Genomic DNA, 24,185 nt, shown 5'->3' on the forward strand with positions numbered 1-24,185 from the left:
ACCCCTGGTCTAGACCTAAATTCCTTTGAGAATCTGTGTCAAAACTAGAAAATTGCTGTTTAAAGAGGCCTCCATACAATCTCATCGAGGTAGTGCGAGTGTGTAAAGAAGAATAGGAAAAAAATGCACCCACTATAAAGCACACACACAAAAGCATTATTTACAAAAAATACTGAAGTATGCAAGGGATGAATTTATCCATAACCATAGCTTAAACTATGTAGCTATACAGTATTGTAAATTCCAAAGGTGTGTTTGGTCTTATTACAATGATGTCAGGACTGCTAATATTGTTATTGCACTAATTAAAATGATGTCTCAGAGACAGTGAATGCCTTGAAAAGTAATTGAAGGCTGAAAGAAAATTGCTCACCAATTACATTAAATATGGACAAGCGCAATGGAAATCTAAGCACCTGCCCTGTGTAATCTGACTGTCTCCGCCCAATCATTCTGCTAAATAAAAGTAGCCGTCTTCTCTCAGGATAACATTCACTTTAATTTTACTTAAAGGTTCCAGGATCTGGTATGTAGCAAGCAAACATATAGAGATGATTGTATACTTTGTTTTTATCTATTATATTGTTCTGATTATCAACTCTTGTATATCCGGTATATGCTATTCTAGGGGGGATTATTGTAAATTAATGTTAAGTTTTTGAAATACAGTATCTAAAACTTGTGTAAAAATATACTTCTAGCTTAGTATATACTAGTGGAAACAGATCAACTTTCTCTGATCTGTTTTTACGGCGTAAGGGCAGGTGCAGATGACTATTTTCTCTCCATCCGAGAAAATCAATCCGATTATGCGATCAGAGTGTAATCCGATTTTATTGGAGGTGGAGAGGGAAAAAAATTCTCCACCTTCTCTATTTTGTCAGTTCGTGAAAACTCAAACTACATTGGGATGTCATCATTTTCTTATTAATCACATTTATTCCCCTTTTTCATAGGTTTAGCAATACTCTCATTATTGTCTGTGATTAATTATGCAGCCTCAATACTAGAGTTGAGCAAAAAGATTCACAGGACATTGGTCCGGCAACCACATCGGTTGTCCATGGCTATTGGACCTACAAACCTCTTACCTGTCGACGTCCTCTTTTTGATTTGTAGGCCTGGTGCAATGTCATGAGTGCATCATGTTGCAACAATGACGTCACACTGGGGTACATTAATGAGAAGAGGGCCCAAGATGCAAGTTCGCAGAGCTCTGGTCCGGTAGCAATGGACAGCCGGCACAAGCACTGGATCTGAGTCCTTCGAATCTTTTTTGATCAACTCAACTATATCCCATTGAAGCAGTAGGTGCAGCTGCCATGAGGCTTATGGGAAAAGAGACCTTCGGTCATGCTGGCCCTATTGTCCTATCACAGTGACATTAGAAAAACAAGAGAGGTTGAAAAAGCCAGAAGGTCATACCCTCGTACCACCTACAATTAATGAGGAAGTAATTGAGTGAGGTACCACAATAGTAGTGGAGCTCATCATGTCATTTTCTGTGTACCTCTACTGTATATGACCTTGCATAGAATAAGAAGAGCAAAAGAATATTTTTTTAAGTACAGGACACAGTTCTTATTAGCCTTTGAAAACTAATGATGGTAAAAATTATTTATTGTGCTTCATCAAATTTTTACATAGATATTCTTCCATTTAAAATTCAATGACAATTAAAAAAAAAAAGTTGGCCAAAAAATTTTACAGGAAAGATCGCACATCCTTTCAATATTAGACATGATGGACATTTGAAATGAAACATCTAATGAATGAATACTGTCTAGCTTAACCTTGTAATAGTATAACAAAAATACAACAAAAGTACTTTAACATGCCACAATGAGGGTCAAAAATACAGATATAAACTGCAAATATATATATATATATATATATATATATATATACAGTTGAAACCAGAAGTTTACATTCACTATATAAATAGATACATATGTTCTCTCAATATCTGACATGAAATCAGAATAAACCTTTCCCGTTTTAGGTCAGTTAGGATTACCATAATTTTTAATATTTGCCAAATGCCAGAATAATGAGACAGAGAGAATGTTTTAAGGCATTTTTATTACTTACTGCAAAGTCAAAAGTTTACATACACTAATATTACTATGCCGTTAAACAATTCTGGACTGCCCATATGATGATGTCGTGTGTTTCGAAGCTTCTGTGGATGTATTTTAATGCATAGTCAAACACCAGTTTCTGGCAGCGTTAATGAGGAATCTTAGCCCATGGTCAGTCTGCATCTAGCATTGGCGCGCTTAGATGGCAGATTTCACTGTTCTCTGCACTGATCCTGACCATGCTTTAGAGGGCAAGTGCCAGCCTGTTCAATTGACAAGCTCTGCAGTGTGCGCTCTAATGACAAACACATCGCAGTGCTTGCCAAATGAAGGGATGGGAGCTCCAAAGCATTGGCTGTCATCTGAGCCTGTGTGCTCAGACACCTGTCAATCACTTTATTGGTAGCTTCATGCCATCAGGAGCAGAGTGACGCGCTCTTCTCATTCTGGCCAAATAATATGTCAGATGGACTAGATGTAACAGACAAGAAGTAGTGCCTGCATGTCAACAAAGGGTTATGTGATGCACAGTGGAATACGCTCATAGATGAAGCGCGGGTAATGAAAGTATATTAGAAAAGTGATTGTTATGAAGAGTTAAGATATATAAAAGGGATCAAATAGGAGTGGAAATCCCCTTTAAAAGAAGAGATCATTGCCCTGCGCACTCACAAGGAAAAACACATAAAGGATGCAAAAGCATTGAATGTTCCTAGAGATACAGTTGGAAGCAGAGTTATAGGAACACCGGTTACACTACTTGTTCGTGGCAGAAAGGGGAAGCTGTCACCAAATTTCTAAGGAGACAGGTGGACAAAACCCTCAAGTGACTGCATAAGAATAAAATACTTTTAATTCACATACTTGAATGCATATTACATCACTTTTCTCTCTTTATTTTTCAGGATTGACCATCATGGCCTCATTGACTTTTGCACTTGGTTAGTAATGAATTATACTTCAGAATAACAATTTGATATATTCATATAAAAAGGGACATATAAGCTCTCCTGACAATTAGTAAATCCTTGTATTCCTGATGAACTAACAAGCCTCGGGGCATATTTCCTTGAAACATCGTGTTATCCCATACTTATTCCTCCTGTAGGTAGAAATTACTGGCTTGGTGTTACCATTCTCAATATGGTATCAAAGGTTGTATTCCTAAACATTCTGACAGCATCACCACTAAGTAGCCAGTGTCATGCTGTGTATGAATATACCCTACTGACAACTGCAATAGCAACGCCACATTATCAATTTATTCATACATTTCCTTTGTAGGGTGGGTCTTGAAGCAATAGAACAATGGAAATAATAATACTACTCTTTTATGTATCCATTCCTTCTTGTGAAAAAATAAAAACACATAAAAAATTGAACTGTGTGAATATACAGTAGTTTACATGTCTTTCCCAAATAGAAGTTTAAAGAGGACCTGTTACCCACCCCCCCAAAAAAGTGAGTTAAAAAAGTGAGTTAAAAACTTTGTAAAAATCCTTAAACTCCATTCATTCTGCCGCTATCATCTGTTTTGCACTATGTTACTGCATTGAAGATATTCATATTTGTTTCTTTTGGAGCACAGAATGTGAAATCTCTGCTTTGTAGTCTAAGTGGGTGCTTCTTCAGAGTCTTCTCTGGGGGCGTGCGCTGTGACACCTCCCTCCCATATGCTGCCAATCAAAGCTTGGCAGCTAATCTAGTAGCCTATCAGTCTGAGAAGTTTCACAATTTCAACAAACTTGGATTTGTTTTCCCCATACTCCAGTACATTGTATTGGAAAATCCATGGTGTCATTTAAAAGTACAAAATATCCCACAAAAAATATAGCTATATTGTTGGAAAAATAAAAGTACTGCTCTTTGTAGAAGGAGAAGAAAAAACTAAAATGACAAAATGAAAATTGCCTGTGTTAGGATGGGGTTAAATGCACCAAGTGTATTTTGAAGTGAGAAATTTGCTGTATTTCAAATATGTAAAGCAAAGATTCACAGCACCCGGTGTTCCCAATGTGCTAAACTAATGAACAGAAAATACTATAGGTAGATGTCAGAGACCTAGAAATTAAATCAAAGTGCTATATAAATTACTCAATCTCACCATACCCCATTATCCAAGATCCATTTTAGAGGTTTGTTCTAATTTTTTTTTGTTTTTCTTTTGAGGTTTTGGTGTAAGACCAACATTCTCCCCTTTCTATATTGGTGGATATAATGGATATGGTGGCGGCAACGGTTATAGGTATGGATTTAACCCAGGATATAGTTATGGCTTCAACCGCCCATTCTATGGCCCACGCTATGGATCCAACTGGAACAATGGATATGGTGGTTATCGAGGCAACTACTATGGCGGTAATCGCGGTGGTTACGGCCATCACCGTGGTCACTGGAACAATGGACATTAGAATGGACAGAGATGGTAAATATAAATATATATATACATTAGTATAATTCAAATGTACACACATTAAAATTACCTGCCGTACCAGACAAGAGATGGAAAAATTAAGACATCATAAAGCAACATCTACATTTCATATGAACAAGTATGATCATGTTTCGATTCAGCCTAGAATTAGATTTTTCCACTTGGTCCTTAAAGAGGTTGTCCACTAATTGGACAACTACCCCATGCTTGGCCCTGATAAAATAAAAAAGCTTAAACTCACCTCCCGTGCTGGTGCCATTCCCACGGTGTCGGCATTCGCTCTCCCGGGGTTCCTGCGCTGTTGTTGTGACACATGATGCCGGCGTCCAATTGGCAACGGCGCCAGCACAGGAGGTGAGTAGGAGCTTTTTTATTTTATCGGGGCCAAGCATTTAGATCAAGAAAGGGTTGTCCAAATAGTCGACAACCCCTTTAACATGACTCCTACACAAAAGAACTTTTTACCATTTCTATTCACATGTAAGTTTTGAACTCTTTAATTCCATGATTTTGGTGCAATCTAAAACAGTCAAAATCACTAGAACAAAACACATAAAAAAACCTTTAGGTGTGAATTTATTCTCATTTAATAGGGTACAATATATTTTAAATATACTTGTATATTTTGAATCTTATTATACAGTATATGGAAGAGCTTTAGTGCTAAGGGCATAATATTATGTTCAGACAATGGATTTTTTGTGTGGAAAAATCTGAAGCTGATTTCCCATACAATCTACAGCAGAAATCCAAGGCTGACCCTAATCTAATCTGTGGATTTTCTGTGGATTTTCATAATTTCCACAGATTAATTTCTTTAGTTTAATCTCTAATTTATATAGTTTTTAGTATAGTATATGACCATGCAGTAATACCTTTTTTATTTCCTTTACTTTAGAGGAAACCTGGTCTATCACGAAGAAAACGATTGGATCAGCTCTTCACGTTTGCAAAAATGTTTAAAATTTGACACACAAACGTGTATGCTTACTATGTTCTGTGGCCAATGACATTTGTCTGTTTACACAATAAAAATTACTTCTGTGCACTTCATGTGTTACAATCACTTATTTCTCTGCATAATCATGTCAAAAAACAAATAAGTATGGAAACATCACAGATCATAAATGTATCAGGACTTATTACTATTATTATTATTCATTACTTTGTTTATTATTTTTTGTACACCTCTTTCTATTGGATTTCTTTCTTTCTTAACAATAGTGAGATGCAGACATATCAGAGTCAGGGGCAATGCACAGCCCTTAATCATCTGCAACATGAAATAAACTGAAAGAAACATTTAAAGAAGCTCTCCTCCTCCCATCAAAATTTGTATCCTATTAATATATTGCAAACATCACATTATATAGCACTGTGTACTTATTTTGCCTTTCTACAAAGCTAATTCTTCTCTATTCCATTAGGACTATGACATCACTGATTAAAAACTGACTAGCTGAATCCTTCTAAGCTCTATGTAGAAACAGGAGGTCAATTTTCCCTGTATGACTAAGTCACTGCAAAAGTCAGGGGGGAGGAACAGAGCAGCTGGGTCAGGAGTTGAAGAGAGGAATGATAAATGCAGGGACAAGAGACTTCCTGTTTCTACATAGAGTAGAGAAAAGAGAAGAATTAACTGGGTAGAAAGGCAAAATAAGTAATTGTAAGTACACAGTGCTATATAATATGATGACTACAATATATTAAGATGATAAAAATCTTGATGGGAGGAGGAGTGCTTCTTTAAGTCAAGACAGATAAGGTTGAGAAGCATCTAGGAATTAGGAGTGATAAAGGAAAAGAGCCAAGACAAGAATAAGGGATATAATATACCCCTTAGGGTGCAATTCTTTGAGCAGTGATAACAATGTAAAGAATGTATCTCATATATTTCATTGGTCACAATCAATACCTGATCTCAGCTTCAAATCTTGCCTTCTTGTCCATCTATCTGCCAGTTCAGTTAAGGCTGCGTTGACACATTGCGTATTTCCCTGCGTTTTTTTACGCTGCGTATTTTCCTGCTTTTTTTACCTGCGTTTTTTTACACAGGTAAAAAAAGCACCTCCATTCACACACTGCGTAAAAAAGCGCAGCAAAAAACGTAGTGTGAAATGAAGTGTGACATGTGTAATGTATGTGTCTGTGTGTCCTGTGTGTACTGTCTGTGTCTATGTGTCGTGTGTGTGAGTGTCCCCCTAGCAGTGAATGTACAGACAGCTTCTGGCTGCAGTACATACACTGCTTTAAAAGAAAAAAACTATGGATACTCACCTATCCGATGGATGGGAGAGGCGTCCGCTCTGGTCCCGTGGCTTCCATTGAGAACTCCTACACAGAATGAGGGCCTCCACAGCCCCCACCAGAATGAGTGACCCCACAGGCTAGATCGAACAGCAGAATATGTGCTGCACCTAGAGAATTTGATACCCATTGATGTATGTGTGGGTGCTATAAACAAAAGGATGGAAGATCGCCTATTGATCTCAAATCCAGTTGAATTGATGTATGTGTGGGTGCTATAAACAAAAGGATGGAAGATCGCCTATTGATCTCAAATCCAGTGGAAACAACTGGATTTAAGATCAATAGGCGATCTTCCATCCTTTTGTTTAGAGGCCTGGTCCCTGTGTGGGACTTCACTAGCCTGGAAGGCAGAGGCTGGATCCCTGTGTTTGAGATACCAGAAGTCTTGGAAGGCACGTGGCCCGGAGGCCACATCGGGGAAGCCTTAAAGCCACAGCTGTGGCAGAACCGAACTGATAGAAGCAGCTAAGACCCGGCAAAGGTAAATCGGCACTATAAGTGAATATTGTTGCTGTACCTTGCTGAAGTCTGTATTTGAAGCCAAGCGGGCATAGCTGCCACTGAAAAGGCTCTACGATACGTGTAACATTCCTGCGAGCCACTGAGATGGACTATGTTATGTGCAGTTTATGATGTGTAATAAACTGCTGGACTACATATTACCGGAAAACATTGCATGTGTGCTTTAATTGACTCGGTGAAGCGAGTACCCCCAGCGTGACGAATAGCGCTACCTTACATGTAGTGGAGAATGCGGGCAACTGCAGCCTGGTTACTAGGGGTAACGGCACAGGATGACGGTTGTGGATGCAAGCATCTTGCTGTGGCTCGGCGGGGTCACGAAGATTAAAGCATCTGGCTGTAACTCGGCGGGGTTATGAAAATTGTCATCGCACTCAAACCTGGCTTGCTGTGGCTTGGTGGGGCCACGAAAATTTTCTGGGGAGAGCGGTGTGAAGTGTCTAGTGTGAACAGTGTACCGCGATGGCTATGAATGGAGCAGTATCCCCAGACGGAATGGAGAAGTGGTTAGATGACCGGCTGCAAACGCTCTTCAGCAAAATAGAGTTTTCTGAAGAGGTGCAGGAGCAGATGAGAATGGCTGTGAAGGGAGCAGAAAATGAGACTGAAGCTATTGAGCGATTAAAGTGCCTGTTGCAGCAGCAGCAGGACGTGGTACAGGAATGGCAGGAGCTGTTGGCACATTACAGAATGGCGGCAGAGGACCATTCTGTGAGTTCTCCTGGGGCGCCGGTATTGTCCCAGAGTGCCCAGGGAGGTGGTAAGAGATGTTGTGAACTGGGTTCTAAGACGATTGCTGTTTTTTGTTTTAAAAATCCCCCTACAGGTGTGGGTGTCCAAAAGGGTGCGGAGTTTCAAAAGAGTGTGGAGTATAGAAAACCAAAATTGGTTACTGGTTGCGGGTTGTTACCACCTAAAAATGACAATTTGACGGTTGATAACGGGGTAGCTCCAGTAGAAGGGGTTGACGTCAAAGTGGGAGGTGACTTGTTGGTCCACAACACCATGGGGAGTGACACAGACCCCATAGCTGATGGTGACGCTACGAAAGTAGAAAGAGAGTTCAGTCAGGAGGACCTAGACGAGGTGATAAAGTCCCCCTCTCGCCGTCGACTGCGCAAGGGCCACAAAAAAGTTGCTCCTGTAGACTTTGAAGTAAGGGTAAATAAAGAAAATGCAATGTTGTGTGCCTTTATTTCGAGTGTGGATCCTCATTTAGAAGCAGAAGATAAGGAGGAAGAGTTGGATGCAGTTCTGCAGATTAGTTACAAGCAGGATGGTCTACTGAGACAGAAGGATCAGGAACCGACAGCCCTGAAGGAGGAGGTGGCCAATCCTGACCAAGAGCTGGAGCCTGTCAGGCAGCAGTATCAGAGTGACGTGCAGCAACTAAAGAAAAACCTGGAGAACGTGTCCTCAGACCAGCTGAGCCTGGAGTCTGAACGGCAGAAAATAAACCAGGTTGTGAGGAACTTAGAGCGAAAACTGGAGGAAAGTAGGAAGGAAGTCAACAATTGGAAGGAAAAGTTCCAGAAAAATAAAGAGGAGGTTTTTCTGTTGGAGCTTGACAAAGCGGAGTTTGAAGCGAGATGAAAGATCGGTTCTCCCTGGTACAGTTAGAGCTGATGCAGGTGAAGCAACAGCTGGATGAGGGTCTTCACCAGAGGGATAGGGAGCTGTCTGCCTTAAAAGAGGCGCTGCAGGATGAAGTTTCTAGACGTGATCAAAACCTAGAATGACTGCGCGAACAGTTCAACCGGGAGCTGTGTGACTCCAAGAAGGAGTATGGTGAACTCATAAGGGAGCTGCAGAAATTCCAGGACCAAGTAAGGCCTCTAATGCAGGAGAAAGAGCGGCTGGTGGACTCTCTGTACCAGCGAGACCGGGAGCTATCCGCCCTGAAAGAGGCAATAAAAGATGAAATGTCTGGTCACGACCGTGAGGCAGAAAAGAGGCATGAAAAGTTCAATAGGGAACTGCAACAAATCAAGAGAGACTATGAGGATCTCCTCAAGGTTAAGGAAAAACTAGAGGATGATAAAACTGATGCAGAGCACATGCGCCAAGTGATTGAGACTACTCTACAGGACACCTGTGATGAGAATGATGATCTCCGCAGAAAGATCCCAGGACTGGAAGCTCAGGTGAAGGAGCTGCAGACGTTCTGTGGTGATCTCCAGAGGGCAGAGACGTGCCTTAAGGATAGAATCTGCAGGATGGAGGAGTCTATCGGAGAAGGGAGGTATGAAGCAAATGCCTCCGCGAATAATGCGAGCTTGGATGATTCGGTGGATGTAAGAGCCGTGATCAAGGAGCTTAAGGAGACGCTACAAGCCCATTTGAAGCAAGAGAAGCTTGAGAGACTAGCTGTCGAGAGCCGAGTGGGCGCATTGGAGACAGAGAGGTCTGAGAAAATTCTGCTGATAAAGGAGCAGTTGAAGCCGGAAAAGCTTCAGAGATGGGTTGCAGAGAGGCGAGTAACTGAGCTAGAGGAAGAAGTTTTTGAGCTCAAAGGTCACCTGGCAAAGTACCAATCAGTGAATGAGGCCTACTTGGAGAAGGAAAAGGGCAAATAAGTTGCGCTTAATCCTTTATACCATGAGAAGGTGGACCTGAGGAGAGCTGAGAGAGTGTTAAAATAAGATAAGTATGAAATGGAAGTGGTGAAGATGAGAATTCTTGAGTTCATAGCGGTGAGTCAGCTCAGGGGAAGCATGCAGGGTGAAGAAGCTGAAAGTCAGTTGTCCCTGAAACCTGAGCCAGATGATCATTTGGAGACCACTGGTGAGACAGAAACGTCTCGTTACAAGTGCCTCATAGATGTACCCGAAGATTTGAGAGAAGAATGCACCAGAGAGTCAGTGCATGAAGAGTTTAAGAAGGCTGTGGGAGCCTGTAAGGTGTACTCGACTTCAGAAGCTAAACAGCTGGTGGTCCTGTCCACAACTGAAGTCACAGTGAAGAGGGTGGCTATCCTAAGTGACATGCACTGGCGATGGGTTCGCACGAAGCGGTTTGTTCGGTTGAAGACGGAACAAGCCATTAGACTACTGAAGCTTATGAGAAAAGCTCAAAGTCTGCGGGAAGAAGTCATCCGGTGCCTCATGCTTTGGTAAGTAAGCTCATTGAGAGAAATGTCCGAACCATGCAAATGATGGTAAAGAAGTCTGGTGTCATGAAAGTAAGCAGTCCAGGACTGAATACCAGATGAAGACGGCATGGTGTCATTCTCCGCTGTCGGAACGGAAGAAAGTCTTGCATATATACGCATGCTGATGGAGTACCGAGTGACCTACCTGCGAGAGGTAGAACGGTTGAATCTCGCCAGACTGCGAATGGAAAGACAGCATTGCCTGAGCAGCAGAAGGTGGCAGCCATCTAGAAATTGTGAGACCAGACAGAGAAAGGGCCCTTCAAATAATAGGATGGCTACAGTAGAAGTTAGAGACCTTTCAAGATGTCCTGAGGATAGTGGGTGTGGGTTTAGAGGTAGTGAGACCTCCAGTAACTCAGGTCTGAGAGGCCCATACAAACGACCCAATAGAGTACGGGACAGCACGAAATCAGACCTGACCTTAGATACAAGGGCAAGTGAGTCACACTGCTGTATTGACCGCTGGGAGCGGGGGAGGTCTGACAAGGTTACTACTGACCGCTGGGAGGGGGGGAGGTCTGACAAGGTTACGACTCGGAAATGTGACTTGACAAAGTTTGTGACAATGACAGATGGTAGGCCCCTAAGGAATGGGCTAATGTTGATGACTAATGTTCCAGGGGCTGAGCAGCGCAAATGTCAAGTATATGGTCTCTGTGTGAACTGTGGGTTATAATGATTGTGTATATTATGTGTTCAACCCCACAAGTTTGAACAGAGGAGGGGGGGATATGTAATGCAGCGGCTTGCTGCATTGCTAAAATGTCTAGGGGGTGTGTTCTGGCTGACCATTTACCTCCCCCTCTGGTGACTGATCACATGACTGTGACATCATCACAGGTCCTGTGTGCACAGAAGGATATTTAAATCCTGGTGGTTTTGAAACAACACAGAGAGAGAGAGGCCTGGTGAGGCCTGGTGAAGCCTGGCAAGAGGCCTTGTCCCTGTCTGGGACTACATTAGCCTGGACAGCAGAGGCTGGATCCCTGTGTTTGAGATACCAGTAGCCTTAGAAGGCAAAATGCCCCCTGACGAAGGGAAGACCGAAACGCATGTCGGGGCATCCCTGCTCCGCGTGTGCTGCCCCCTGGACGGACTTCTGCCCTCCTATTACCTCTGTCTATAGTTTCTAACCAAATTCCTGGTATGTATACAGTGGTGATCAATTTCTATACACTATATATGAATGGGGATTTTATATCTATGATATAGACACTAGGGCTGTGATAACGTACATCAATAACAATATTATTAGATATACTATTTATTAAGATGTATCTATCATATTTGGTATGGGGATACTAGAATAACTTTGATAATGTTGGTGTACACACATTATGTTTTGATAGCTAGCTGTTACCTCTTTTATTGCTAGTCCTTCCTCGGTGGCAGCCATGCGGTGAGGGTTGTTGTGGTTTTTCTGCCTCATACCTCTTTTTGTGCTCCTATATATGTCTGATTAACTATTTATTCTAATAAATATTATATATGTTTTGCAATATTTCAGGCTCTTTTTTCGTTCTTTTTTCTGTGTGTATCTTATGGTTTGACGATGGAGCACTATTGGTCCAATATAGGATAGTATAATCACCTTTGGAATAAGTATGTATGATATACAGTGCTATTTATACTATCCGCTCATGAATAGTGTTGAGCCACCCCCGTAGTGTTCGAGTTCGGTTCGTCGAACACCCGTGTGTTCGCCGAACTGTTCGTCGAACTGTTCGTCGAACACCTTCGAACACCGTTAAAACCAATGGCAGGCAAACAAAAACACATAGAAACACATAGAAAACACCTTCAAAGGTGTCCAAAAGCTGACAAACTGCTCAGAAGACACAACTAACACATGGAAAAGTGACAACTACATATAGTCATGCGAAAAGAAAAGAGGTGGAGGAGTAAAAGGAGGGGGAGACACAAATATAGGCATGTCATGCCCTTCTAAAATCCAAAAAGTGAGAAGCCGACACGTTCAGTCCGCTCCTGCCCGTGCCACCTCCGTGTCGCCGGGTTTGTGCCAGAGCCGCGGTGAACCCTGACGGCCAGCCCCCCTCTCCCAATACTGGTGCCTGTCCGCTGGTGGGTCGAGCGAGCCCCCCTGTGGTGGAGGCAGCTCTAAGCTTTTTAATTTAAATTGTCTCTCTAATTTGAATGAATACACTTTAAATCCATTTATAAGGATCTATTGGAGGGCAAGTCTCATGCCAGCAGCCGCGTAATTCCAGCTCCAGTAGCGTCCACTAAAGCTGCTGCAGTTAAAAAGCTTTTATAAGGATCGAGCTCGGCTGTCCACCGCAAGGCATCCTACTGCCAGTCCCAGCCCCTATGCCTTGGGGTGCCTCCTGATGCTCTTCACTGAGTATCCCGTGGTCCCGAAGCATTTCCTTTGAAAAAATTAAGTGTCCAAACTACAGGTGGTGTAGCTTGCTTAACAGCCGGGATAATCCGCTGACTAGCAGACACTGCTACTAGGCACAAAGTATTTCCTGGGCTAGATGCAGTTAAAAATTTGTAATTAGATACTCTCGTTGGATGCTGAGAAAGCATTCCATAGAGTCTCCTGGCACGCCATATATGATTCTCTTAAAAAGCTTGGGGTAGGGGTCTAGGGGACCCTTTTATAGCCAAAATCATGGCCCTGTATCACAATACGTCACCTAGGCTGAAGATAAATGGAACTGTAGCACCCTGAGGGCTCGGTTGCTACAGAGGTATTGCACCTCACCCAGAGGTGTGATATCTCACTCTCAGGTAAGGATGGAGTGTGGATCAGGACCCGACACCTGCATGCATTACACCACATTGCCGTGGGGCAGGGCGACCAATATGCCTCTGAGATGGGCACGACAGTCCCTGTCCCTGGCTGGAGTGGGGGGAGGGAACACTGAGGAAGGGGAACCCTGTAGTGCAGGAGCAGGGAGGAAGCAGTTCCTGGGTGCATTGAGAAGGGAGTATAAAAGGTGGGCACCATCTTAGTTCAGTGCAGAGAAGTCTGAGCAGAAGTGGCAGGGAGCAGGGGCTCTGCATGAGCTCTGCTCCGGAGGCGGGCCTAGTAACAGAGGCCCAGGCCTGGAAGAGGGAGAAGGAAGGAAGAGGAGCGGAGAAGGCTTCAGGAACGAGGAATGAAGGGATCCCAGGGGTGCGGACGGGCGAGTCGCCACCGCACGCCCGAATCCACCTGCGTGGAGGGGTCAGGCCAAAGGGGGAGACCGGTCCCCGAAACTAGTGGAGGCAGGAAACGACCCTCAGCTAGAAACCGGAGGCTCTGACATTTTATGTGGCGCAGCCCCTCGCTACACCCGCTACGAAGGCACCACATAGGGTCAGGGAAACTGGCGCCAAGTTTACCAAGAGGAGGCCCGAGGCAGCCGGACAGAAGGGTTGGTAAGAAAGGCCAGACAAAGGACACACAAAGGGGGTCCTGTGAAGCGCTCCAAAGTTATCTGGGAGTTGTCTGAGCCCCTCACCTGGTGAGCACAGTACGACGTGGGCAGCCGTTACCTGCAGACGTGGTCTGGATAATAAGAACTGTGAGTAAAGGCCCTGGACTGTATCACTGACTCCGTGTCGTTACTGCTGCTGCCCTGCAACATCACCCCCATCCTCCGCATACACTGCCCTGAGGCTATACTCCTCCCGTGGGGAGTTATGCTACGCTCTGCTGCACCCACAACACCAGCCTCAGCGGTCTGCCCTGCAGCGGCGGTTCACTCTGACCGCAATCCACGGGTGGCGTAGTCGGACATTTAAACATCAAAACCACATAAATAGTTCCACCACTGGTTTGACCACCCTGAGCCACGGAACCGGGTCGCCGCCACGAAGACTACAACCACCAGCATCCACCAAAAAGGGTCCAGCTCCGGGTGTCCCAAGGCCCAGGGGGTGCATCAGAACATTTTCATCACCTTTCACAATCACCAATGGGACAAGGCAGGGATGTCCTCTGTCCCCTCTCTTATACATCCTAGTGATGGAGCACCTGCTCTCATCAATTCGCCATAACCCCAATATTAGGTGGATTGAGGTGGGAGGCACCGAGTACAAGTGCTCTCTATTTGCTGATGATGTCCTAGTATATATCACTCAATCACATATATCCATCCATGCTGTTATGGCTGAAATAGATCACTTTGTTACATGGTCAAATTTTAAAATCAATGCAGCGAAGTCTGAGGCCCTCGATGTCTCCCTCCCCAAATCCATATAGGATTCCATCCAGTCCAACTTTCCCTTTGCCTGGCCCTCACAGGGTATCAAATACTTAGGAATTCCTATTCATAGAGACCTCTCCCATCTATGTTATCTTAATTTTGGGCCCTTTATTGAGCAACTCCATACAGACCACGGTTGGCAAGTTAGAACTGTAAGATTCACTACGTGAACCACTGGTGTTTAGTGGAAAAGCACATGTACACTGTGTTCCAAATTATTATGCAAAAAGTGTTTAGGAGTGATAAGGGAAGAATTTGTTTGTTTGTCAGTTAAACTCATTGATGGTGATGTGTGTCAGGGCTCTTTATATCACTGTAAGCAATTGCAGACACCTGTGCTAATTAGTTTGGCAGGTGTGTCCAATGAAAGGCAAGACTACTTAAGAAGGCTGTCTCACATTATTAAGCAGCCTACATTTTCTGCCAAAATGGGAAAGAAAAAGGATGTGTCGGCTGCTGAGAAGCAACAAATTGTGGAGTGTTTAGGTCAAGGCATGACTACAATCAACATTGTGCGATGATCAGGATGAAGTGTCTTGGCAATCAAGAAGTATGTAGCTGATTCACAGTACACACGTGTGCGTGCTGATAAGGGCAAATTGAGGACTCTTTCCTACAGGCAATTACGTCAGGTTAAAAGAGCAGCGGCAAAAAAGCCTTGTCAAAGCAGCAGACAAGTTTTTGAAGCTGCTGGTGCCTCCAACGTCCCCCGAACAACAAGATGCAGGTCCTTCAGAGGTTTGCAGCTGTGCATACGCCATCCTGTCGACCTCCTCTATCCACTTCACACAAGCAGAAACGGCTCCAGTGGGCTAAACATTACATGAAGACTGATTTCAAAACTGTTTTGTTCACGGATGAGTGCCGTGCAGCGCTCGATGGTCCAGATGGATGGAGTGGAGGCTGGCTGGTTGATGGACACCCCACGCAAACACGGCTACAGCGCCAACAAGGAGGAGGTGGAGTAATGTTTTGGGCTGGAATCATGGGGAGAGAGATTGTCGGCCCCTTTAGGATCCCTGAAGGCGCTAAAGATGAACTCCATAATGTATGCGGATTTTCTCAAACAGCACTTTCTGCCATGGTTCAAGAAGAAGAACCGTGTATTTCACAGCAAGATCATTTTTTTGCATGATAATGCACCATCTCATGCTGCACATAAAACATCTGCATCTCTGGCTGATATGGGCATAAAAGGGGACAAACTTATGGTGTGATCCCCATGCTCCCCTGACCTCTACCCCATTCAGAACCTCTGGAGCATCATCAAAAGGAGTGTCTATGATGGCGGGAGGCAGTTCACATCTAAGCAACACCTCTGGGAGGGTATTCTGTCCTCATGCAAAACAATTGAAGCAGAAACCATCCAAAACCTGACAAATTCAATGGACGAGAGAGTTCAGAAGCTCCTTTCGAACAAGGGGTCCTATGTGAAAATGTAACATCACCTAGAATAAAGTTTTGAGTTGAAAACTGTTTGATTTCAGTTTCTAATAACCTGCTAATGCTTATAATTTCAAAAATGACCAATTTTTTGGTCTTTATTAAAATGAAAAGGTTGATCGAAAAGTTTGGGGGATCTAAGAGTGTGGCAACCCAGTAGTCATGATTACTTCGAATTCTGACAATATGAGGGTCATGTTGCAGGTAGTGCAGCAAGAAGGCACTTATGTGTCTTGCGCATCTCGGAGCCCCAAAATTATTTTCCGGGCTAGATGCAGCTAAAAATTATTATTAATTTTAAATCTGGTGGAGCTTAGTATAGATGGCCTAATAGGATCAGTGCTGCACACTGCTACAAAGCCCAAATTATTTTCCAGCCAAGATACAGATAAACATGATTAGTAATTTTAAATCTGGTGGAGCTTATTATAGATGGCCTAATAGAATCAGTGCTGCACACTGCTACAAAGCCCAAATTATTTTCCAGCCAAGATACAGATAAACATGATTAGTAATTTGAAAGCTTAAAACGGTTGGTAGGGTGATTTTAACCAATCATCAAGCTTTTACTCTCCCCAGGATGACACAGGGGTAGAAAAGTCGTTTCGGATCCATGATTTGTTCATCTTTATGAACGTGAGTCTGTCTACATTATCAGTGGAGAGCCGCGTGCGCTTATCTGTCAGCACACCACCAGCAGCGCTGAACACACGTTCAGACAGAACGCTGGCTGCGGGGCATGACAAGATCTCCAAGGCGTAAGTGGCTAGCTCCGGCCATTTATCCAGATTGGAAGCCCAAAAAGAGCAAGGGTCCAGTGACACAGTCATGGCTTCAATGTTTACTTGGAGATACTCCTGTACCATCGTCTCTAGGCGTTGACTATGTGTCAGACTTCTTGTCTCCTGTGGCCTTGCAAAGGATGGGCTAAAAAAGTGGTGAAATGATTCCGCAAAATTGATGTTACCAGCAGATACTGTGGTTCTGTTACGGTTTGAGTGCTGAACACTTGACGGTCCCACGGTTGGCAAGTTGGAACTGTGAGATTCACTACGTGCACCACTGGTGTTTTGTGGAAAAGCACATGTAAGATTCTGCAACAGTCTCTGCTGATACTCCTGCATGCGTGCATCCCTTTCTATGGCAGGAATAATTTCGGCAAATTTACTTTTGTACCGGGGATCTAACAGTGTGGCAACCCAGTAGTCAGGATTATTTCTAATTCTCACAATTCGAGGGTCATGTTGCAGGTAGTGCAGCAAGAAGGCACTCATGTGTGTTGCGCATCCAGGAGCACCAAGACCCTGTTGTGTTGGTGGCGAGGTAACAATCATGCTTCCTTCCTCTGTCCTCTCCCCCCAACCTCGCACAACAGAAATGTGATCAAGGTCTCCCTCATCTGATGAGTCTTCCATCAGTTCGTCCTCCACTTCTTCCTGGGCTCCTGCACCTTCCTCACTAGTTTGGCTGCTACCATGCGCCCTGGTAAAACCATCTCCCCCACCCTCACATGCCTGCCGCCTTGGTGCTGCCGACCGTCTGGACCTAGCAGATGTTAGCCCTTCCGCATACAACTCCTCCTCCTCTACTTCCTCCACCTCCTCTTGTGCCACCACCTGACTCCGAAGTCTGTTTAACATGTGCTCCAGCATGTAAATCACCGGAATAGTCATGCTGATAATGGCATCGTCAGCACTAAACATCTTCGTCGCCATTTCAAAACTGTGCAGAAGGGTGCATAGGTCCCTGATCTGAGACCACTCCTCCAGCGTGATTTGCCCCACCTCCGGATCTCGTTGGCCCAGGCTATACATCAGAACGTATTGCACCAGGGCTTGTCGGTGCTGCCACAGTCGCTGCAACATGTGCAGAGTTGAATTCCACCGGGTAGGCACATCGCATTTTAGCCGGTGAAGTGGCAGGCCCAACGACTTCTGTAGAGATGTAAGTCGATGAGCTGCGGGATGCGAACGGCGGAAGTGAGCACACAGCGACCGTGCCCTCTGCAGAAGGCCATCTAGTCTGGGATAGTGGGCTAAAAATTGCTGGACAACCAGGTTCAACACGTGAGCCATACAAGGCACGTGTGTGACATTGCCCCGGCGAAGGGCCGCACCCAGGTTTGCAGCATTGTCGCACACGGCCTTCCCTGGTTTCAGGTCCAGTGGAGACAACCATTCATGAAATTGGTTCTCCAGAGCTGACCACAACTCCTCAGCTGTGTGACTCACATTTCCCAGACATTTCAAAGTAAAAACCGCCTGATGACGTTGAGCCCTACTGCCAGCATAGTAAGGAGGTGTGCAGGATCCCTTCTGCGCAGTTAGAAAGCTTGTGGCATGACCAGACAGGCTTTGGGTGCAGGTGGAAGACCGAGAGGAGGTTGAGGAGGCAGAAGCAGTGGAGGAACTTTGACATAAAGAGGATTGACGCACAACTCGTGGGGACGGCAAGACTTGGACAGCAGCCCCTTGTCCTGCTGTCACCATAGTTACCCAGTGCCCAGTCAGCGACATGTAACGCCCCTGTCCATGCCTACTCGTCCAAGTGTCTGTGGTGAAATGCACCCTGTCACACACAGAGTTTCTCAAAGAAGCGGTGATGTTGTGTGCGACATGCTGGTGGAGCGCAGGCACACCTTTCTTTGAGAAGTAGTGCCGACTGGGCATCTGGTACTGGGGCACTGCGACGGACATAAGGTCTCGAAAATCCTCTGTGTCCACCAGGCGGAAAGGCAGCATTTCTGTAGCCAAGAGCTTGCAGATGGTGAAATTCAACCTCTTAGCTTTCTCATGGCTAGGAGGAAATGGTCTTTTACTTGTCCACATCTGAGGGACCGAGGGCTGGCTATTGTGCTTAGACGGGGTTGATAAGGGTGTCCCCGGCAAAATGCCGGTCTGTGAGGAAGATGCAGGCGGACATGTTAGGTTGCCTTGATCCAAAGGTGGTGCTATCGATGTCGGACAGCGCTCAACACCAGCTGGTGTTACCACCTCCAAAGAAAATGATGACCTGCCAATCACGCTGGCTGTTGCGGGTAAAGAGGTGGCAGGTCTGCGCCCCAAAACAGGTGTGACTGCTGTCCCCCCAGTCACAGAGGATGAAGATGACGCGCCCCTGGGCCTGCTGTGTCGCGCAGCGTCTCGCGCACGGGGGCTTACCCGGAACCGGATCAGATGAGGGTTGTAGTCTCCGAGTGGCGGGGACCCGGTCCGTGCCCAGGGAGTCAACTCAGTGTGTGGCAGTCTTGATAGATGTTATTTGAGTGTCGACTACGCCACCCGTTGATTTGCAGCTATGGAGCTGCCGCTGCAGGGCAGACCGCTGAGGCCGGTGTAGAATTGTGCAGCGTGATAGTATAACCCCCAACGGGAGGGGTATGGCCTCAGGGCAGCCGACGTGGAAGATGAGGGTAGTAGGATCCACTCAGAGACGGTGCGGTGTAATTCAGGGTCTTTACTGGTAACAACGATAGACCCTCCCGGAGTACTTGCTAGCGAACGGGGCCTGGTCAGTCCTTGAGCAGATGGGATCTCCCCTGGCCAGGCGGAGTTGTAGGCCTCCCAAACTGACTGTACTCTTCTGGCTACCTTGCTAGAAGCGGATATAAGTAGCCCACGTCCCTGAGTGTACCGTGTGGTGCTCACCCGTATGGCCGGTGACTCGGGGCCTTCTAATGGCTTCCGCTCCACGATGGCGGCGCTGGTCCCACGCGTGTGACTGTGCCTTCGGGTTTCTGGGCCTGAGGACCTGAAATCCCCTGCCGGTCGGCTTCTGCTGCTGGGTAAGAGCTAGTCCCCACAGCCTCGGATGCCGGGTCCGGTAAGAAAGCTTCTCAGTCAGGGCGAGCTCTGCAGCTGCCAGCCCCTGACTTGTAGTAGTATTGCTCCCACTGAGCTTCTGCTGTTTCTTCCTGTGACTGTTTCTTGTCTCTACTCTCCTTGACTGACTAACCCTGCTTCAGCCCCGGGTTTATATAGGGGAAGGTCTTCCCCTCCCAAGACTGGGCAGGAGGTGTGGCATGCACAGGATCCCTGGCCAAGAGACCTCCCACCTGCTCTCAGACATAACATTGCTTGTTACTGTGAAAACCAGACCCCTGGGGTGCCACATTCCCCCCTAGTGAAATTTAGTACTCCGGGACTAAACATATTTTAGAAAAACATAACAAGATATAACAATAACAATGCAATAAAGAAACACATAAAGGTGGTCACGGCATGTCCGTAACCAGGTGCAGTCTTTGAAGAAACAAAGGTGTCCATTTCACCAAAACAGGGAGACGTAACCAGGTAGGGGTCTGTCCTACCCCGAGTCCTTAACAGTCTCTAGTCCATCCTGGGTTACGCTCCAACTAATTGTACAAGGATTCCCGGTAGATCCACCAAGGATTCCTAAAAATAACTAGAAACACAAAATTATACACAAGCAACAATACACAGGTAAACATAAATAAAACAATTTATACACTTTAAATCCTCCAGCGTGCGGGTAACTGGCCTCTAGTGGCTCTAGTGGACCTACGGAGCTGACTGTCTGGCCCCGAACTACAGGGTGTAGGAGCTGTCAAGGGTAAACTGGGCAGCTGTCTACGAGTTCCCTGGCTCACTAGGGGTATGGCAGGCTCACTGCAAGCAGAGGATTGATCCTCCTGGTCTGCGGGTGTGGGGTCTTCTGCCTCCTGGACCGGCTGTTCTTCCAGCTCTACCCGTTGCTCCGTAGGTGCTTGGGATGACGGTTGGAGGAAGGTGAGTACGGGCACCACAACTGCACCATTGACTTGAGTCCAAGACCGAGGGAAGTCCCCGAGCACAGTACTAACCATATCTTCCCTTTCCTCTACGGGTCGATGGTCTTCTTGTTCCTCCTCAGGGTTCCTCAGTTGTTCGGGACACTTCTTCAGGTGGTCCCGGGATACAATGGCTGTGGTTTCCCCTCTATCTTTACTGATGGTACAAACCTTCGGGTTTTCGTGGCTTGAGGGCAGTACGGTGTACGGGTCCTTCTCCCACTGGTCGTCCAACTTGTGGAGCCGTCTCTTCCTCTTCAAGACCTGCTCTCCGGGTACCAGGGGAACAGCGGGAGCATACTGGTTGTAAGTTTTCTCTTGTCTTTCCCTAGCCTGACAGAGACTTCGCTCCACGCTCTCCTGTACTCTCCGGTACTGCTGCTGCCTCTCTGTGTCCCAGTCTGTTTCTGGTGAAGTGTCCTCGGGTGTCAGGACTCCCATTTCCAGGTCAACAGGTAACTTACCAGGTCTTGCCCTCATTAGGTAAGCCGGGGTACAGTTGGTGGAACCTACAGGGATGTGGTTGTATAGGTCCACCAGATCGGGCAACTTCTCAGGCCACAGACTGCGTTCTTCCAGGGGCAACGTTTTTAGAAGATCCATTACCACCTGGTTCATTTTCTCACAAAGTCCATTAGTTTGCGGATGGTAGGGTGTCGTCCTTATCTTCCGGCAGCCATACAGATTGCAGAATTCCTGGAAGACCTCTGCTTCAAAGGCAGGTCCCTGGTCCGTCAGCACTTGGTCCGGGTACCCGTGTGGACGGCAAAAGTGCTGCTGGAAGGCTCTAGCTGCTGTTTGAGCCGTTAAGTCCTTGACGGGGACGACAACCAAGAACCGGGAGTAATGATCCACGATGGTTAACGCGTAGACGTAGCCACTTCTGCTTGGGGTCAGTTTTACATGATCCAAGGCTACCAGTTCCAACGGTTGCCGGGTGACGATGGACTGCAGGGGAGTCTTCTGACTGGCACGGTCCTTCCTTCTCAGGTTGCACGGGCCACAGTCTCTGCACCACTTCTCGATGGTTCCCCTCATGCCTACCCAGTGGAACCGCTCGCGCAGCAGGAACTCCAGCTTCTTCCACCCAAAGTGTCCAGCTCCGTCGTGATATGCCTCCATCACCATGGCTGCGTCTCTTCGTGGCACCACTACTTGCCAGAGTAATTCATGCGTCCGGGAGTTAACCATTCGGCGGCACAACTTCCCTTTGTAAAGGAACAGTCGACTCTTCTCTGCCCATAGTTGTTTGGCTTCCTCCGGAGAGTCTGGTTCAAGGCGAGCCTCCGGCCGAGTCAGCATCTCCTTCACCAGCCGGACGGCAGGGTCGCTGTCTTGCGTTTCCGCCCAGTTGTAGTGGGGTAAGGGGTTCAACGTAGTAGCCTGCTTACTCCTTACCCGGTGGGAATACTGGATAGTCCCATGACGGTGGAACGCAGGGAGTTCAACTTCTTCCAGTCCCTCCGGATCTTCTCCTCCGTCCGGCAGGTTGGGCATCCTGGACAGGGCGTCCGCGTTGGTATTGGAGCGTCCTGCCCGGTATTTGATTGTGAACTCGTAGTTGGACAGACGGGCCATCCACCTCTGCTCCAGGGCACCGAGTCTTGCCGTGTCCAGGTGTGTCAACGGGTTGTTATCCGTGTACACGGTGAACCGGGAAGAAGCGAGGTAATGCTTAAAGCGCTCAGTGACTGCCCATACTACGGCCAGGAACTCCAGCTTAAATGAGCTGTAATTCTCGGGGTTCCTTTCGGTGGGTCGCAGTTTTCGGCTGGCGTAGGCGATTACTCGTTCCTTCCCCTGCTGGATCTGGGACAGTACGGCTCCTAGCCCGATGTTACTGGCGTCGGTGTAGAGGATAAAGGGCTGGCTATAATCCGGGTACGCCAGGATTTCGTCCCCCGTGAGGGCCATCTTCAGCTGGCGGAAGGACTCTTCTTCCAGCTCCTCCCATTTGAAGGGCGGCTTCTGGTTCTTGGCCTTCCGGGACTGGCCTATCAGGAGGTCCTGCATAGGTGCTGCCTTTTTGGTGAAACCGGGAATAAACCTTCGGTAGTAGCCTACCAACCCGAGGAACTGCCGCACTTCTTTTACGCTGGAGGGGCTTGGCCATTCCTTAATTGCGGTGATCTTATCAGGGTCGGGAGCCACTCCTTCAGCGCTCACCACGTGTCCCAGGTACTGCACCTTTGGTTTCAGGAGGTGACACTTGGAGGGTTTCACCTTTAGGCCGTAACTCGCCAGAGCTTCGAACACTTCCGCCAGGTGTTTCAGGTGGTCCTCATACGTCTTGGAATATACGATGAAATCGTCCAGGTACAACAGGACCGTCTCGAAGTTTCTGTGGCCCAGACAACACTCCATTAGTCGTTGGAAGGTTCCTGGTGCGTTGCAGAGTCCGAACGGCATGCAGGTGAACTCGCTAAGTCCCATCGGGGTGGTGAATGCGGTCTTCTCCCGGTCCGCCTCTGCTACAGGAACCTGCCAGTACCCGCTAGTGAGATCCAAGGTAGAGAAGAAGTTAGCAGATCTTAAAGCAGCCAATGACTCCTCTATCCTTGGTAAGGGGTACGCATCCTTGTGTGTGATACGGTTGATTTTCCGGTAATCTACACACATCCTCATGGTGTTGTCCTTTTTTCTGACTAAGACTAGTGGAGCTGCCCAGGGGCTACAGCTATCCCTAATCACCCCAGCCTCCTTCATGTCTCTAAGCATCCCCTTGGCGTGTTGGTAGTGGGCAGGGGGTACGGGTCGATACCTCTCTTTTATAGGAGGATGGTCTCCCGTGGGGATGTGGTGTTCTACCCCCTTGACTCGCCCGAAGTCTAACGGGTGTTTACTGAACACTCTCTCGTACTCTTGAACCACCCGATAGACTCCTTGTTTCTGGTGTGCGGGAGTGGAGTCAGTACCCAGATGTAGTTGCTGACACCAGTCCTCCATGTTTTTCTTAGAGCCGTTACCTTCCTCCGGGTGAGATGGAGGCAAGGGTTCCACAGATTGTATAGAATTTTGGTTAATGGTTCATAATTTGGCTAGCGTGGCATACCGGGGCAGGTACACTTCCCTCTCCCCGATATTTATTATGCGAACGGGCACCCTCCCATGGCGTACATCAACCACCCCCCGTGCTGTCAAAATGGTGGGCCTACTGTCCGAGTAAACTGGTTCTACCATTGCCTGGTAATCCCTACCTCTCAGACCAATAGCTGCCCGGCACCAAATCATCATT

General features: G+C 46.5%; 1 long non-coding RNA gene across 1 annotated transcript; it reads left to right on the forward strand.

Moving 5' to 3' along the window:
* The first annotated feature begins 416 nt into the window (after positions 1-416).
* On the forward strand, positions 417-5,563 carry LOC141161650 (uncharacterized). Its single transcript, XR_012250666.1, has 4 exons — positions 417-526; positions 2,987-3,022; positions 4,251-4,506; positions 5,414-5,563. It is a non-coding gene; the product is annotated as an uncharacterized lncRNA (long non-coding RNA).
* Positions 5,564-24,185: the final 18,622 nt, after the last annotated feature.

This window comes from Phyllobates terribilis, unplaced genomic scaffold, assembly GCF_046119375.1.
Source record: "Phyllobates terribilis strain yellow unplaced genomic scaffold, ASM4611937v1 Scaffold_9__5_contigs__length_417890890, whole genome shotgun sequence".
Lineage (NCBI taxonomy): Eukaryota > Metazoa > Chordata > Amphibia > Anura > Dendrobatidae > Phyllobates > Phyllobates terribilis.